Source organism: Saccopteryx bilineata, chromosome 3, assembly GCF_036850765.1.
Source record: "Saccopteryx bilineata isolate mSacBil1 chromosome 3, mSacBil1_pri_phased_curated, whole genome shotgun sequence".
Classification (NCBI taxonomy): Eukaryota; Metazoa; Chordata; class Mammalia; order Chiroptera; family Emballonuridae; genus Saccopteryx; species Saccopteryx bilineata.
The window spans coordinates 151055539-151068303 of record NC_089492.1 but is presented as its reverse complement, the minus strand read 5'-3'; the positions used below and the strand labels follow the sequence as shown (position 1 = coordinate 151068303).

The 12765-nt window shown below is 41.0% G+C and overlaps 1 long non-coding RNA gene across 1 annotated transcript; it reads right to left on the bottom strand.

Moving 5' to 3' along the window:
- Positions 1–5114: 5114 nt before the first annotated feature.
- Positions 5115–11916, bottom strand: LOC136330659 (uncharacterized). The gene is made up of 3 exons (XR_010730354.1): positions 11799–11916; positions 10707–10805; positions 5115–5188 (listed from the first exon to the last, which is right to left on the bottom strand). It is a non-coding gene; the product is annotated as an uncharacterized lncRNA (long non-coding RNA).
- Positions 11917–12765: the final 849 nt, after the last annotated feature.

The window sequence follows — 12765 nt, the reverse complement described above, 5'->3', positions numbered from 1 at the left end:
AGCTACAAAGGATAAAAAAAATTCAAAGTAAAAGGTTAGAAAATGATTCTCCAAGCAAATAACATCCAAAGAAAATCAGGTGTAGTCATACTCATATCTAACAATGCTAACTACAAGACAGCAAAGGTAATCAGAGATAAAGATGGTCATTTCATAAATGATAAGGGACATTAAGTCAAGGAGACATGCCGTGGACCAGCACGGCTCCAAATAACGTTGCGGAATTAAGGAAACACACTTGCAAAACAAAACCTATGGGAACGGGAGGACTCTTCAAACTGCCTGGCAGTATCTGAGTCCCTCATAGCCCCAGTTCGCTTTATTATATAGACCTATGCAAATCAAGGACCCTGATACAAAGTTGCACATCAAAGGCTAAGACAGGAATTCTCCCAAGGCAAAAACAGGATATATTAGTGAAATTTACAAACATCTGAAACAAAGAGCCAGAGGAAGGGCATGTATATTGCTTCCTGCAACCCAAGGAAGGAAGTGGAGTGGGTGCAAATACTCAGCATCAAAGCCAAATATGGAGATGGAGGGGGGAGAACTTAGCCCCCTGCCAAGCCTCGAATCTATAATGGCTTTTTGCCATTAACGGTCCACAACAGAGACATAACACTTCTTAATATATATACACCAAACCAAGGAGCACCAAAGTATATAAGACATCTACTAACTGATCTAAAAATAAAAATTGACAAAAATACAATCATACTTGGAGACCTCAATACACCGCTGACAGCTCTAGATCATTCATCCAAACAGAAAATCAATAGAGAAATATGGGCCTTAAACAAAACATTGGAACAATTGGATATGATAGACATATACAGGACATCTCATCCCAAAATGCCAGAGTATACATTTTTCTCCAGTGTACTTGGAACATTCTCAAGAATTGACCATATGTTGGGCCACAAAACTAACATCAACAAATTCAGAAAGATTGAAATTATACAAAGCATATTCTCTGACCATAAAACTTTGAAACTAGAATTCATTTGAAAAAAGAAGTAAACAAACCCACAGAAATGTGGAAATTAAACAACATATTTCTAAAAAATTAGTGGATCAAAGAAGAAATAAAAGCAGAGATCAAAAGATGTATACAGACAAATGAAAATGACAATATAACATATCAGAATCTCTAGGATGCAGCAAAAGCAGTAATAAGAGGAAAGTTTATATCACTACAGGCTTATATGAACAACCAAGAGAGAGCTCAAATAAACAACTTAACATCACATCTTAAGGAACTAGAAAAAGAAGAACAAAGGCAACCCAAAACCAGCAGAAGAAAGGAAATAATAAAAATCAGAGCAGAAATAAATGAAATAGAGAACAGAAAAACTATAGAAAAAAAATCAATAAAACAAGAAGCTGGTTCTTTGAAAAGATCAACAAAATTGACAAACCCTTGGCAAGACTCACTAAGGAAAAAAGAGAAAGGACTCATATAAACAAAATCCAAAGTGAAAGAGGAGAAATCACCACAGATATCAGAGATATACAAAGAATTTTCTTAGAATATTATGAAAAGCCCTGGCCGGTTGGCTCAGCGGTAGAGCGTCGGCCTAGCGTGCGGAGGACCCGGGTTCGATTCCCAGCCAGGGCACATCAGAGAAGCGCCCATTTGCTTCTCCACCCCTCCGCCGCGCCTTCCTCTCTGTCTCTCTCTTCCCCTCCCGCAGCCAAGGCTCCATTGGAGCAAAGATGGCCCGGGCGCTGGGGATGGCTCTGTGGCCTCTGCCCCAGCCGCTAGAGTGGCTCTGGTCGCAATATGGCGACGCCCAGGATGGTCGCAACATGGCGACGCCCAGGATGGGCAGAGCATCGCCCCCTGGTGGGCAGAGCTTCGCCCCATGGTGGGCGTGCCGGGTGGATCCCGGTCGGGCGCATGCGGGAGCCTGTCTGACTGTCTCTCCCTGTTTCCAGCTTCAGAAAAGAAAATGCAAAAAAAAAAAAAAAAAAAAAAAGAATATTATGAAAAACTATATGCCACCAAATATAACAATCTAGAAGAAATGGATAAATTCCTAGACAAATACAATCTTCCTAGACTAAGTCATGAAGAAGTAGATAGCCTAAACAGACCCATAAGCAGGGGAAATAGAAACAACTATCAAAAACCTCCCAAAAAATAAAAATCCAGGCCCAGACGGCTATACTAGTGAATTCTATCAAACATCCAAAGAAGATTTGGTTCCTATTCTACTCAAAGTCTTCCAAGAAATTGAAGAAGAAGCAATACTTCCAAACACATTTTATGATGCCAACATAACCCTCATACCAAAACCTGGCAAGGACAACACAAAAAAGAAAACTACAGACCAATATCTCTAATGAATACAGATGCCAAAATCCTAAACAAAATACTAGCAAATTAAATACAACAACACATTAAAAAAATAATTCATCATGATCAAGTGGGATTCATCCCGGAATCACAAGGATGGTTCAACATACATAAAACAGTTAATGTAAAACACCATATCAACAAAACAAAGAGAGCAAAAACCATATAATCCTATCAATAGATGCAGAAAAGGCATTTGATAAAATACAACATCATTTTATGTTTAAAACACTCAACAAAATGGGTATAGAAGGAAAATATCTCAACATAATAAAGGCCATTTATGACAAACCATCAGATAACATCATATTAAATGGCAAAAATGCTGAAGACTTTTCCTCTAAAATCAGGAACAAGACAAGGCTGCCCACTCTCTCCACTCTTAGTCAATGTAGTACTGGAAGTTCTAGCCAGAGCAATCAGACAAGAGAAAGAAATAAAAGGCATTCATATTGGGGAAGAAGAAGTAAAGGTTTCACTTTTTGCAGATGATATGATCCTGTACATTGAAAACCCCAAAGACTCCACAAAAAGACTATTAGAAACAATAAACCAATACAGTAAGGACGCAGGATACAAAATTAATATAAAGAAGTCTAATGCCTTACTATATGCCAACAATAAAACACCAGAAAATGAACTAAAAAAAATAATTCCTTTTATGGTTGCAACAAAACAAATAAAATACCAGGGAATAAACATAACAAAGAATGTAAAGGACCTACTAATGAAAACTACAAAGCATTGTTAAGGAAAATTGCAAAAGATACAATGAGAAATGAAAATACAATGAGAAATGAAAAAATATTCCTTGTTCTTGGATAGGAAGAATAAATATAGTCAAAATGACCATATTACCCAAACTAATATACAAATTTAATGCAATTCCCATTAAAATTCTAATATCATTTTTTAAAGAAATTGAAAAAAAATCATCAGGTTTATATGGAACTATAAAAAACTCCAAATAGCCAAAGCAGTCCTAAGGAAAAAGAACGAAGCTGGGGGCATTACAATACCTGACTTGAAATTACATTATAGAGCCACAATAATCGAAACAGCATGGTATTGGCAGAAAAATAGACACTCAGACCAATGGAACAGAATAAAGAGCCCAGAAATAAAACCACATATATATGGTCAAATAATCTTTGATAAAGGAGCCAAAAACACACAATGGAGAAAAGAAAGCCTCTTCAACAAATGGTGCTGGGAAAACTGGAGAGCCACATGCAAAAAAATGAAACTTGACTACAGTTTGTCCCCTTGTACCAAAATTAATTAAAAATGGATCAAAGACCTAAATATAAGACCTGAAGCAATAAATTACATAAAAGAAAACATAGGTACTGAACTCATGGACCTTGGCCATAAAGAGCATTTTATGAATTAGACTCCAAAGGCAAGGGAAGGGAAGGCAAAGATAAATGAATGAGACTACATCAGACTAAGAAGCTTTTGCACAGCAAGAGAAACTGACAACAAAACAAACATACAGCCAACTATATGGGAAATGATATTTTCAAACAACAGCTCAGATAAGGGCCTAATATCCAAAATATACAAAGAACTCATAAAACTCAACAACAAACAAACAAACAATCCAATAAAAAAAATGGGAAGATATGAACAGACACTTCTCCCAGGAAGAAATACAAATGGCCAACAGATATATGAAAAGATGCTCATCTTCACTAGCTATTAGAGAAATGTAGATAAAAACTATAATGAGATACCACTTCACACCTGTTAGATTAGCTTTTATCAACAAGACAGGTAATAACAAGTGTTGGAGAGGCTGCAGAGAAAAAGGAACTCTCATTCACTGTTGGTGGGAATGTAAAGTAGTAAAACCATTATGGAAGAAAGTATGGTGGTTCCTCAAAACATTAAGAATAGAACTACCATATGACGCAGCAATCCTACTGGGTATATACCCCCAAAACTCAAAAACATTGGTACGTAAAGACACATGCAGCCCCATGTTCATTGCAGCATTGTTCACAGTGGCCAAGACATGGAAACAATCAAAAAGCCCTTCAATAGATGACTGGATAAAGATGTGGTACATATATACTATGGAATTCTACTCAGCCATAAGAAATGATGACATCGGATCATTTACAATGTGGATGGACCTTGATAACATTATACTGAGTGAAATAAGTAAATCAGAAAAAACTACAAACTGTATGATTCCATACATAGGTGGGACACAAAATGAGACTCATGGACCTGGACAAAAGTGTGGTGGTTGGGGGGGGGGGAGGAGAGAGGGGGAGTGAGGGAGGGGAGGGATATAAAGAAAACCAAATAAAAGGTGACGGAGGACAATTTGACTTTGAGTGATGGGTATACAGCATAATCAAATGTCAAAATGATCTGGAGATGTTTTCTCTGAATCTATGTAGTCTAGTTGATCATTGTCACCGTGTTAAAATTAATTGTCTAAATAAAATTTTAAAAAAGGAAAAACAACTCACACAAAGGTTTCATCCCACACTGAGGAACCTGATGGCTGGGGTGGGTCTGGATATCTCTTTTTAACCCTCTCCCAGAGAATGCTCAGGCTCAGGGCTGAGGACCCAGGCAGTAGGTCTATCTCAGCCTCAGGGCCTCACCATCTCCACCACGTGCAGAATCTCCTAAGCACCTGTCCAGGCAGATGTGATGCACCTCACGTCTCAGGTGGGTCACAAGACACTCAAATATAGCCTGACAGTATCACATGAGAAGGGTGCTTACCAAAGAGTCTAGCCAAACGTTCTTCTTCCTTATTTGCACTTGATTTAAACCCAGGGTTTTTCAAGCTCTTTTCTTGAGGGGAATCTATGGGAAAATAGACATTGGCTGTGAGCAAATCTTTCTTCGGATCTGTATGCAATCTTTTCAAACTGATACTCACTTTCATGGTGTTTGGAGAACAGTATCATGCAGCTGGCCTGCTGTTGGGGAAAGGGCTCTGGACTTGGGTTCTAGTTCACCTTTTGAGTGCTTTGTGAGCTTGGGTAGTAAAGTCCTAAGGATTTGGTTCCCTCATCTGAGACTGGTGGGAAAGGCAGCAACCATAGGAAGGGCGGAGATAAAATTGCTGATGTGCCCTGCCTTTCTCAGGTCTCAGACTTGTTGGCTATTATGAACTCATGGCTGTGCTCAGTGCTCAGTGCTCAGTGCCCAGTGCCCAATGAGGGAGCAAGAAACATACACAGACACACATCTCAGGGTTTTTGAAGAGAAACTTTCCCTTGTCCACGAAATGATGCCAATAAGGGTGATTTTTACCATTTGGAGATGTGGTGCTTTCTTCTGTTGAAGGAGAGGGGACAAATACTACTGCATACTCTGCACTGACCCACATTGTGGGTCGACATTTGGGAGGGGTTCAGAGGGCCTATGGCTGTCCCCCTTGACCCATCCGATGAGCACAAGGGAACCCTGATGCTGTCATTGACAAATGAACAGTGAAGTGAAAATGAAATGGACTGGTGGACAATCTCCTCTAGAACCTCATGGGTTGGTTTCAAGACTTCTGCTCACACTCTTGTGGCTGCACCGCACCAAGGATGTGCGTCGGTTGGGCTCAAACACTGTAGCCCCTGTGAGACTTGGAGCTAGATTTTCAGGCTTTTCTTCATGGAGGTTGTGGTGTCTCAGTGTCCAGGCACACTTTTGTAATTCAAGGTCATGACCAACCCTTTTTTTCTGATCCCAGGGTAGTAAGCAAATCACCAAGAGGAAACCGAGTTCCTTAGGAAGGGTTGTTAAGGCCACATCACCCACCAACTCTGAGTGCCGGGGAGCATGAAGAGTGTCTGCTGATCTGATCTTCACCTCAAAACCAGTGACAACACTGATGTTCACCTGGTTTCCTGTCGGACAACATGCATGACCATTGAATAGTTTGTGCATGTGGCAGCTTTCAGCTCCACAGGAATATGTATGTGTAGGATGGCTGCATGGAGTATGCCGAATGATATCAAACATGAGTAGTTTGTGCACGTGGCAGCTTTCAACTCTTCATGAAATTTGTAAGCAGGTTAGTCATGGTACATGAACATTTGTTCCAGGTTACTGTCTTTTTGGTAAATGAAAAAACAAAAAGTGTTCTTTTGCTGAGATATTAGTGAATCATGAAGAAGACACAATGGTAATATAAGTAAGCCCATGCAGTAAAGTATTTGTTCACTAAAATCCTTTTATTTTGAAATGCCCTGACAAGAGTAGGTTCCATCTCTCCTCTTCCTGCAGTCACCCCTACCTGACAGTTAACATAATGTACAGTCTTTCACAATATATGACACTGTTCTATGATCTTGGTCTACCTAATTTTTGGGGAACAAAACTATTCCTTCTCCATCACCAGGATGTATCTACTGCATCGGCTTTCCCCCCAGACCTGATAATATTTATTGTACATCAAGAGAATTTCCCAGAATGTGGTCAGCCAATTAAGGTAGTAATAGTAAAAGATCAGGAAACTCTGACATTCACTCGGAAGTGCTATGTACATCATACCAGCACTCACATAGTCAAAAGCAGGAGACAACCCAATCCTCCAGATACTCATAAATGGACTAAGAAAATGTGGCATATTTATACAATGGAATATTATTGAATCATAAAAGTCTTGGAAACATGTTAAATGAAAAAAAACAGTCACAGAAGACTACATATTACATAATTCCATGTTTGAAACTGTCAGACTAGGCAAATCTACAGAGCAGACAGTGGTTGTCAGGGGCCTTAGGAAAGGGGAATTAGGGAGTGGCAGTTAGTGAATGTGGCATTACTTTTTTTTTTTTTTGGCATTACTTTTTTTTAAAGATTTTATTTATTGATTTTAGAGAGGGGAGAGAGAGAGAAGGCAGGAGAGGAGTGGGAAGCATCAACTCATAGTAGTTGTTTGTTGTATGTGCTCTGATCAGGCAAGCCCAGGGTTTCAAACCAGCGACCTCAGCATTCCAGGTCTACATTTTATCCACTGTGCCACCACAGATCAGGCAACATTATTTTTTTTGAGGTAATAAAAATGTTCTCAAATTAGATAGTGGCAAGTCATAATTCTTTATATTAAAAACTGCTGAATTATCCACTTTAATAGGGTGAATTTTATGTTCCATGCAAATATCTCAAGCTGTTATTTAAAATATAGTGTGTGTGTGTGTATATATAAGGACAAATAAAACAAGATTGGTCTGATTAACACACAGAGATTCATTATACTAATCTTTCTACTTTTATGTATGCTTGAAAATTTTTATAATGAAAAGTTAAAATGTGCATGTATGTTACCCTCCAGGGAGCTCTGAGTTTTGGGAAAGTTTCAGAGTTAGAAAAAATGTTGAAGTTACTCCCTCCTCTGAGCAGGAAATCCTCATGGTAAATTCAGGGATGTGAAGAAGGTAGTCGGTGGATGCCGGCCTGTGCTCACCACTCCAGAACCTGCCGGAGGTGACCACCACCTCCTGCCGACTTGGCTCCAGGTGAGTCTCCCACTTCTCTATCTGCCACAACAATATATTTGAGACAGTACCTTCGATCCAGTGAAAAAGATGGTGGAGCTCTGCACCTTGCCAACAGTCCAAGAAGAGAATAAAGATGAGGGTCTCTGCTCCTCTCATCTTTGCCATGGTGTGTAGACCATTAGAGAGAAGCAAACCCTCAGACAGAACAGCCTTGAATCTTTGGATACTGTGGAACCTGATGCTCTGTGAAGTCATACTGGGAGCAAGGTGGAGCAGTTCTAGATCAGGAATTGGGGAGGGCCCAGTGTCTGTAGACAGGGCACGGAGGGGGACCTGGTGGCTATGCAGCACCTTCCTTCATCCTGCATATACTGTAGCCTGAAGGTGGCAGGTGGCAAGTGACAAAACTCTACTAAATCAGCTTAAGTGAACTGGCAGTGGCTGGAGTAGCCAGTAAAATATTAGGGTAAATCAAGATGCCACATTAAGTATTGTTACTTATTGTATTACATAAAAACAAAAGCATAAACTGATATCACTCATAATACTATTTCCCCTATTATAAGTATTAAACTGCTTTCAAAGGAAAAAGTCTTTATATATTAAAACCTTTAACTGCACTTTTTTCGCTGCATTTTCATTTTACATCAGGTCCCACAAATTATATAGCCACCCTGCCCTTTAGCCCTCCTGTTCACACACTATGCAGTAGGGAGATGGTAGAGATCTTTTTTTTTTTTTTTTTTTTTTTTTTAATTTTTCTGAAGCTGGAAACAGGGAGAGACAGTCAGACAGACTCCCGCATGCGCCCGACCGGGATCCACCCAGCACGCCCACCATGGGGCGACGCTCTGCCCACCAGGGGGCGATGCTCTGCCCCTCCGGGGCGTCGCCATGTTGCGACCAGAGCCACTCTAGCGCCTGAGGCAGAGGCCACAGAGCCATCCCCAGCGCCCGGGCCATCTTTGCTCCAATGGAGCCTTAGCTGCGGGAGGGGAAGAGAGAGACAGAGAGGAAAGCGCGGCAGAGGGGTGGAGAAGCAAACGGGTGCTTCTCCTGTGTGCCCTGGCCGGGAATCGAACCCGGGTCCTCCGCACGCTAGGCCGACGCTCTACCGCTGAGCCAACCGGCCAGGGCTGGTAGAGATCTTTTGGGGCAAAAAGTTGCACAAAAATTTATAAAGCTGAGCTCTAAGTAGCTCAAACCATATGCCAGGGCTGCCATAATGTTCCACAAAGCAGAGTCTGGAACAACAGAATTAGCGTCTCATAGTCTGGAAGTCCAAGGTCAAGGTTTCAGCAGGACTGCTTCCTCCTGAGATCTGACTCTTTGGCCTGTAGGTAGCCACTTTCTCCCTGTGCTTGCACATTGTCTTCCCTCCATACACACCTGTGTCCAAGGCTCCTTTTCTTATAAGGACACCAGTCATATTGGATTAAGGCCCATCCTAATGATCTCATTAAACCTTAATGTGCCCTGACCAGGCAAACCCAGGGCTTCGAACTGGCAACCTCAGCATTCCAGGTCGACGCTTTATCCACTGTGCCACCATAGGCCAGGCATGAATGCTTTTAATACCACTGAATATAGTACACTCTATACTTTCAAATGGTTAAAAAGGTGAATTATAGCCTGGCCTGTGGTGGCACAGTGGATAAAGCTTTGACCCATGCTGAGGTTGCCGGTTCGAAGCACTGGGTTTGCCTGGTCAAGGCACATATGGGTGTTGATGCTTCCTGCTCCTCCCCCCTTCTCTCTCTCCTCTCTAAAATGAATAAAATCTTTTTTTTAATTACATGTGTATTTTAGTACAGTAAAAATGAAAATAAAGCAATATATACATAAACAAGTTTAAAACAACTCAATACAAAAGTTTGTATTGTAAAAAGAATTCTCCCAGCCCTGGCCAGTTTGCCCAGTGGATAGAGCACTGCCCTGGTAATGGACGTCCCAGGTTCAATCTCTGGTCAGGGCACACATGAGAAGCAACCATCTGCTTCTCTTCCCCTTCTTTGCCCCCTTCTTTCTCTTTTCCCTTCCCTCTCCCCTTCTCTCTCTCTTCCCCTCCCTTTTCTCCTTCTTTCTCTCTTCTCCTCTCATGGCCGATAACTCGATTGGTTCAAGTGTCAGCCCTGGGCACTGAGAATAGCTTGGTTGGTCCAAGCATCACCCTCAAGCACTGAGGATAGCTCGGTTAATTCAAGCATCAGCCCCAGATGGGGGTTGCCAGGTGGATCCTGTTGGAGGTGCATGTGGGAGTCTGTCTCTCTATCTCCCTTCCTCTCACTTAAGAAAAAAAAATTCTCCATTCATTCACCCACATCTATCAGTGGTCCCTTTCTCATATTAAAGAATCTTAAAGATGCCTCATCTACTCTTCAGAGCCATTAACATAAAGCATTCCGGAGACTGTGGCTGGCTTTCTTTGATTTGATTTAACCATACCTCCTCTTGTGTTTCATATCATGCTATATAGAACTCCCTTATTAAATAGTTGCCCATTGACCCTTTTTATGAATGCATAGACACCACATGCAAATGAACACTGATTCCATTTCCATTAAGTTCTGAAATAGGCAAGATTAACCTGTGGTGTTAAATTGAGGAAGGTTGTCACCTGGGAGGAGAAGCAAGGCAGTGACTGAGAGGTGTGGTGAGCTACTGCAGTGCTGATCATGCTTTTTCTTAAACTCAGGGATGAGTTTAAGATTACATGTGTGTCCACATTGTAATAATCCACTGAATGTACACTGATGACTTCAGCCCTTTTCTGTATGATGGTCTCCAATTTTGCCAAATTTAATGTCACATTCTAGTGGGAAAGGTATATACAGAGGCAAATCACTGTGGCTCAGTTTGGTAAGTAAATTTATGAGTCTTACAGTAAATTTATGAGGTACAGAGCGGCTGGAGGTTGCCCACTTGCCAATCTCAGCTGTTGCTAGCTTCATAACCTTGCGCAGGCTCCTCAGTGTCCACATCTGTGAAATAGGAATAAAAATACAATTACCTAGTAGAGTTATTGCTCAACTTAATATTATCTATACAGATGGCGATGGAGTATGTGGACGTACCAACTTCCACCTCCCAGAACCAAAGTGGATTACAAACTAATTTTAAGAACCATCAATTGGAAAAACCAACTTTGGACTAAACTAAGAGGACTCTTCAACCAAGGAACAGTGAAGAAGGCACACTGAGACTGACAAAATGCGAAAGCAGAGAAATGCAACACAGATGAATCAAGAGAAATCCCCAGAAAAGGACATGAATGAGTCAGATATAACCAAATTACCAAATGCAGAGTTTAAAATAACAATTGTTAGGATGCTCAAAGATCTTAGAACAACAATAGATAGTCATTACGAACAGCTAAACAAAGAGATAGCAAATATAAAAAAGGACATTGAAATAATAAAAAAGAATCAGTCAGAAATGACAAATACAATATCAGAAATGAAGAACACAATGGAAGGAATTAAAAGCAGGATGGATGAAGCTGAGAATCGAATCAGCGAGTTAGAGGACAAGATAAATAAAAGCATGGAAGCAGAGAGGAAAAAAGAAAAGAGACTCAAAAAGTCTGAGGAAACTCTAAGGAAACTCTGTGACAACATGAAGAGAAATAACATCCGCATCATAGGGGTTCCTGAAGATGAAGAGAAAGAACAAGGGATAGAGACTTTGTCCAAACATATCATAGCTGAAAACTTCCCTCAATTAAGGCAGGAAAACATCTCACAAGTTCAAGAAGCACAGAGAACGCCATTAAAGAGAAACCCAAAGAAATCTACACCAACACACATCATAATTAAAATACCAAAAGCTAAGTGATAAAGAGAAAACATTAAAAGCTGCTAGAGAAAAAAAGACTATCACCTACAAAGGAGCCCCCATAAGGATGACTTCTGAGTTCTCAACAGAAACACTTGAGGCCAGAAGGTAATGGCAAGAAATATTCAAAGTGGCCTGACCTGTGGTGGCGCAGTGGATAAAGCATCGACCTGGAATGCTGAGGTCGCCGGTTCAAAACCCTGAGCCTGCCTGGTCAAGGCACATATGGGAGTTGATGCTTCCTGCTCCTCCCCCGCCTCTCCTTCTCCTCTAAAATGAATAAATAAAAATTAAAAAAAAAAAAAAGAAATATTCAAAGTAATGCAGAACAAGAAACTAAAACCAAGACTACTTTATCCAGCAAGGCTATCATTTAAAATTGAAGGAGAAATAAAAAGCTTTACAGACAAAAAAAAAAAACTAAAGGAATTCACTACAACCAAACCAAGGCTGCAAGAAATACTAAGGGGCCTGTTGTAAACAGATAAAAAAAAAAAAAAGAATATAGCAAAAGAGGAATACAGTTTTAAAGAATAAAATGGCAATAAACAATTACATATCAATAATCTTAAATGTAAATGGATTAAATGATCTGATCAAAAGACATAGGGTAGTTGCGTGGATAAGAAAACAGGACCCATACAAGGCCCTGGCTGGTTGGCTCAGTGGTAGAGCATTGGCCTGGCGTGCAGGAGTCCTGGGTTCGATTCCCGGCCAGGGCACACAGGAGAAGCGCCCATCTGCTTCTCCACCCCTCCCCCTCTCCTTCCTCTCTATCTCCCGCTTCCCCTCCCGCAGCTGAGTCTCCATTGGAGCAAAGTTGGCCCGGGCACTGAGGATGGCTCTGTGGCCTCTGCCTCAGGCGCTAGAATGGCTCTGGTCGCAACAGAGCAATGCCCCAGATTGGCAGAGCATCACCCCCTGGTGGGCATGCTGGATGGATCCCGGTCGGGCGCATGCGGGAGTCTGTCTGACTGCCTCCCTGTTTCCAACTTCAGAAAAATACAAAAAATTTAAATTAAAATTAAAAAAAAAAATAACAAGACCCATACATATGCTGTCTACAAGAGACACACCTTAAAACAAAAAAATGCACATAGACTGCAG